Source organism: Oryctolagus cuniculus, chromosome 20, assembly GCF_964237555.1.
Source record: "Oryctolagus cuniculus chromosome 20, mOryCun1.1, whole genome shotgun sequence".
Taxonomy (NCBI): domain Eukaryota; kingdom Metazoa; phylum Chordata; class Mammalia; order Lagomorpha; family Leporidae; genus Oryctolagus; species Oryctolagus cuniculus.
In genome coordinates, this window is record NC_091451.1 from 3,979,919 (window position 1) to 3,985,987 (window position 6,069).

The following is a 6,069-nucleotide window of genomic DNA, read 5'->3' on the forward strand; positions in this document are numbered from 1 at the left end:
TCCAACCATGAATTGGACAACTCACTGTGGCACATTTATCAATTATCCTTAAAATTAATCTATAAATTTAAAACCTGCTATCCCAAATTGAAGAGTATTTGTGAAGTATATAACAAGACAGACATAATGGCCACATGAAAAAAAAAATTTGCAACATTAGCCTCAAGAATATTTCTAAATTTAGCATTCAAAGAAAAACAGTGCAACCTATCAAAACATACAACATTCACCATATTAAAAATATGAAGCTTCTTCAAGAAGGAAAAGATGTCATTGAAATGTATTCAGTGTTCAAATAGAATGTTTTATGTGAGGATTTCGTGTGTTTTAAAAATTAGCAAAATAATTGGAAAGTCCTAGTGGAAAGGAAGGAAGAGAAAAGGGCAAGTGCAATTAAGCATAAGTAGCAGGCTAATTGAAGTCCTAATCAGAGGAACACAAAAATCTAAAGGAAATGGAGTACTGATAAATACAGGTACAGGTTTGAGTGTGTCTCCAACAGCTTTAGAGGAAGAAATGCCATTTGTACCTTGAAATAAATGCCATATTGCAATATATGAGTGTGAAAATAGTGTAGCTTGGTCTTCAGGCCCAGTATTTTAGCAAATAGACAAGTTATATGTTAAGGCTTATTCTTTTTCAAATGTGCTTTATTCTAGAACACATGCAGTGAATTTCTAACTTCCTTTACCAAAATAAGGTAGCACTTATGGAGAAAATGTAGCCCAGTAGCCCTGCAGTGGAGGCCAAGATGGAAATACCTGCAGAGTCAGCCTGACATTTCCATTGGTCCTGTGATGCACAGGCAGGAAAGTGACTCCATAAATGCAAGATGCCACCATGCAGAATGTTAGGAACTTGGTTTCATTAAATTTAACAAGGAGGTCACTGGGAACACAGGCCATTGTCACTTCTTCCAGTGTACATAAGCAGGGCCCTGGGTCAGCTGTGGAGAATAGATGAGACTTGAGTCTCAGGCACTCTCATATGAGATGAGGTCATCCCAAATGCTGGGTAAATCCCCCTGCACCACAGCACTGCCCCAGGTATCCTTACTCTAACTTGGTAAGAGCTGCTATGATCTTTGTTATGTTTGCTGAAATTTTTTCTTTTACATTTTTAATAGAAATGTAATGATCTACTTTTCAACCACTTCACCTGTATTTACTCCTTTTGTGATGTTTCATCCACAAAATTATCCATTTTTGAGGTAATAACTAGTTTTTCATGAGAGCTGAATGCATTTTAAGTCTTTATATTTTTCTTGGAAATTATAGCTATCAGCAGTGCATATTTGTAGTATCTTAGCCTTAGTCAACCCTAGTACTCTTAACCTTTGATCAGAGTACTTAACTTTTTGATTGTGAAGTCATCACCTATCTCAAAATTCTGTAAGTCTCCTGGAAACTGTCATGTACAGGTTCTCAGAGACATTGTTAGTCCACTGTAATTATTCACCCTTTCTAGGTAACATTTTGTATTTACTTTTTTGGATGTTCATGTGACTAACTTTGAGTTTAATTTTTAATGTTTTTTTAGCATTTTGTGATCTTTTTATTGGGGTGAGGACACAGGGCAGGTAAGGGTACCCCTGAAGGTGCAGGGAATGTCCAGGCTAGTCAGTCTTCCTGGGATGCTTTATGGAGCTTTTTCTCTTGGCAATGCTCTTGCTGGTGGCGGCCTCTGCTTCCTTCCTGCTTGGCAGAGAAGTTCCTCTTTTTTGGGGGGACCTTCCTGGTGTCCACCTCTTCCACATCATTTGCCATTTCCTCCTGGGCCGACAGTGTCTTCCTCTTGGGAGGGCTTACGCCGCTCCCTCTCTCCTCCAGATCACTAACCAACTCCCCTTTGGAAAAATATATCTTTTTCTTGGGGTTGGAGGAAGAGACAGACGGCTCTTCTATCCCGTTCTCCTGAGAAGCCTCCTGGGGCTTTTGCTTTTTCTTCTTTCTTGGTTTCTCCTGCGCCTCCCCGCACTTCTCCGGGGTGCTGCTGCTGTTCTCTGAAGATGCCAGGGTGAGCGCCACCAGGGCCTTCTTTTCCTTCTTCAAGCATTTCTTCTCCTGCTTCTCCAGCTTCCTCCACAGCCGCCGCCTCTGCCTGATCCATGGCTTCCTTCATGACATCCAGATTCTTCTGTGGAATCTCCCCAGTCTCATAGAAGGACAGCTGCTTCTCAATTTGTTCAAGAAGCTTCTCCCCAAATACACTTGTGGGTACCTCAGAGAAGCAATCTATTTGTGAGGCAATACTGCATTTGTTGGCCAGGTATCAGGAGATGCAGCCTTTGTCCTTCAAGGTGGCTCAGCCAATGAAGGTGGAGTGCAAAATAAGTCCGTATTTGGGTGTGTTACCCCGTGTCTTCAGGACTCGCTTCCCCAGTGAGAGCTGACAGACTGGGGGGCCACCTGGCTCATCTTGGAGCGCAGGTAAGTGTGTAGGAGCTGGAGCTGGTGGTACTCAGACAATGACACCATGTGGCTGGAGAAGCTCTCGATATTGATCAAGTCGATGGAAGAGATGTCCATGCCCATGGAGGACCGTGAGGCATCCAGAATGGCCTTGGCCTTGGCACCATCCATTGTTAGCTCCTCCAGCTTTTCCAACTTGTCCTCATTCAACTCCTTTTGGTTTCTGATGAACTGGGCAAGGCAGCATTATGTGGCCTTGTCATTGATGATCTTCACCACCTCAGAAAAGTGATAGCCATACCACTCCCTGCAGAGATGCAGTCCCGCCCTGCCCTGGCTCGGCTGCTGCAAAGCCACAAAGCACCTACTTCAGCCCTCGTGGCCCCCACTCAGCCTGGAGGAAACAGGGACAAGCCAGATGCCAGTCCTCTCAACTCCTTGTCCCCCCATTCACAATACAGCCCAGGCAAGATGAGTCCTGAGGGAGAGCCTGTTCTGCCTCCTCTTTCTATACAGTCAGTGTAAGAACAGATTGTGGTTAGCACCAGGAGGCTAATTTTTAATGTGTCTCTAAGCATAATCTAGATATGGAAATCTGTGCCTTTGTATATGGTAGAACAAGGCAAAATCTTTTTTCAATCATGTTTTTGGTATTTTTTTCATATTCTCCAATATAGATGTAATTGCAATGAAGTACAACAGAAAGTTCTCTATCTGCTTTTCACAACATTATTATTCATTTCTTGTTGGAGTAATCACAACATACATTATTCCATAACATGTACATTTCTTTTCATTGCCTTTGCATCTATTGTTATACCCCGTATTGTTCACAAACATCATAGTAAGCCAATGGTGATAATATGAGCTGTGGCAATCTTGGTTTGCATTTTCATTGTGGTATCACAAACTTGCTCAAAGTTCTGTAAATTCTGGAAAGTTTCATGTCTACAATTTTTCAGAGTGCTTGCCATGGTGTACTCGATTCCACATATCATTTTTATCTTTCTGGAATTTAGCCATTGATGTGTGAAATTTTCCATTATGCATTTAATTTTTGTTATTGTTGTTGTTGTTTTCTTTTTTAAATTGTTATTTTTTAAAAATTTTTTTCCATTATGCATTTCTAAACACTGGCAACTTTCTTATAATATACTGTAAGTAGAATGATCTCTTCATGATTTAAGACACTATTTACAAATAATTTTAAACCTGATTGAAATGGATTCTTTTTCACCAAACTCCCTTATATCTTCTAGTGATTTTCTTGTTACTCCTACTAAGTTATTTACTTTTACTTACAGCATTAGCAATCTATTTTATATTGTGAGCTCCTTTCTGCTTTTATGATTGAAGTTATTGATATATGTGGGTTTTTTATTTATTTTTTTATTTTTATTTTTTTGACAGGCAGAGTGGACAGTGAGAGAGAGAGACAGAGAGAACGGTCTTCCTTTGCCATTGGTTCACCCTCCAATGGCCACAGCGGCCAGCGCGCTGCAGCTGGCGCACCGTGCTGATCCGAAGGCAGGAGCCAGGTGCTTCTCCTTCTCTTCCATGGGGTACAGGGCCGAAGCACTTGGGCCATCCTCCACTGCACTCCCTGGCCACAGCAGAGAGCTGGCCTAGAAGAGGGGCAACCGGGACAGAATCTGGCACCCCGACCAGGAATAGAACCTGGTGTGTAGGTGCCGCAAGGCGGAGGATTAGCCTATTGAGACACAGCACCGGGTTTTTTGTTTAAATTTATTTTATTTATTTGAAAGAGTTACAGAGAGAGCAAGACAGAGAGAGAGAAAGAGAGAGAGAGAGAGAAATAGATATAATAGATATGTCTTTCATCCACTTGTTCAGTCACCAAATGGCTGCAGCGGCTGGAGCTGAGTCGATCCAAAGCCAGGAGCCAGGAGCTTCTTCTGGTTCTCATAAAAGGTGCTGGAACCCAAGGATTTGGGCCATCCTCCACTGCCTTCCCCAGGCACATTAAGATACATTGGGAGTAGAGCAGCCAGGACATGAACTGGTACCATTATAGGAATCCAGCACTGCAGGCCAGGCCTTAACCTGTTTTGCCACAGCACCGCCCCCTGCTATGTGTGTCTGTAGTATCCTCATTTAAGTCAATCTTTGTTCTGTGACATTCTTGCTTGATTTTTTTTTTTTTTACTGTGAGGTCATCAGATCGCTCAATATTTTGTAAGTTTTGCTGGCAACATTAATGTACAGTCTTTCTGAACTCTTAGGGTAAGTTTAATCTTATATACTTTAAAGTCATACAGTTTCAAACTTTCTTAATTTTGCAACTATAAAGTTATTATTCACTGAAATTTCCCAAAATGTCGCTCTAGATATATGTTCTCAGAATTTTTCTAGTAGGTGGAATGCGTTTTATATTCATTGAATTCTACTTCTGTTTATGTAATTATAATTATTTTTCACCAAATTCCTTTATTTTTGCATTTTATAAAATTTAGCAAATGTAAGCTAACCTCAGATTTTATAAATTTTCTGAAGTGCATATACCTTTAGATATTTGCATAATCCTTTACAATTATAATCTAAAGTTGCTAGATTAAAGAGATTAGAAATATTTTAATATTCTTTTTAAATGTAATGGAATATTTTACACCAAATTCTCATATATGCATGCTAATCTCAATCATATAAAATACTTGTAACATGAAAATCCTTTTTGTTTTTGGATTTCGAAAGATATTTTCCCCATATGAAAAAATACTACATGAACTCTATTTTCATTCAATACTTGAAGGATGTTTCTCAGAGTCATGTAAATTGTATGCACCCCAACAATGTATCCTTAACCTTCAATTTGCTCCTTTGTTAAAAAATATCATCTTTTTCTTTTACTGTGCTTTTAAGATTTATCTTTTATTTCTGCGTTTATGTAGTTTAATTATTATCTGCCTTAGCATGGTGATTTTTTTTGCATCCTGTTATTGGGATGCAATGACCTACTTCATTCTTTGAATCTATAATTTCATCAAAACTTTGTAATAATTCCTGATAAGTCTTATTTCTGTGGTATCTTTTGTTACATATCCTTTCTCATCTCTGATTTTATTGATTTGGTATTCTCCCTCTTTTTTTTGGTTAATTGCTCCAATGGTGGATCTATTTTGCTTATATTTCAAAAAGCAGCTCTTCTTTTCATAGATTTTTTGTGTTGTTTTTCTGGTTTCATTTTTTATTTCTCCTGTAATTTTAATAATTTCTTTTCTCTTATTAATTTTACGTTTTATTTGTTGTTGTTTTTCTAGGTCATTGAGATGCACTGATAGCTCATTTATTTGGTACCTTTCCAATTTCTTCATGTAGGCACTGATTGCTATAAACTTCACTCTTAACGTTGCTTTTGCTGCATCCCATAAACTTTGATATGCTGTATTGATTCCTTTTATGACCCACTGTTAATTCAAAAGTATGTTGTTCAGTCTCCATGTGTTTCCATATGATGTAGAGATTCCTGATTTGTTGAATTCCAGCTTTTGTCATCTGAGTTGATGCATGATATTGTTTCAGTTTTTTGAATTTGCTGAGACTTGCTTCATGGTCTAGCATATGGTCTATGCATTTAGAGTACCAGATACAGCAAACTAATATGACATCTGGAATTAATTTATTGTTTGGGAACAGTCTC

General features: G+C 38.9%; 2 pseudogenes; both read right to left on the reverse strand.

Moving 5' to 3' along the window:
• Positions 1 to 1,619: 1,619 nt before the first annotated feature.
• On the reverse strand, positions 1,620 to 5,743 carry LOC138847307 (nucleolar protein 56 pseudogene; annotated as a pseudogene).
• On the reverse strand, positions 2,848 to 2,965 carry LOC138847342 (small nucleolar RNA SNORA51; annotated as a pseudogene).
• Positions 5,744 to 6,069: the final 326 nt, after the last annotated feature.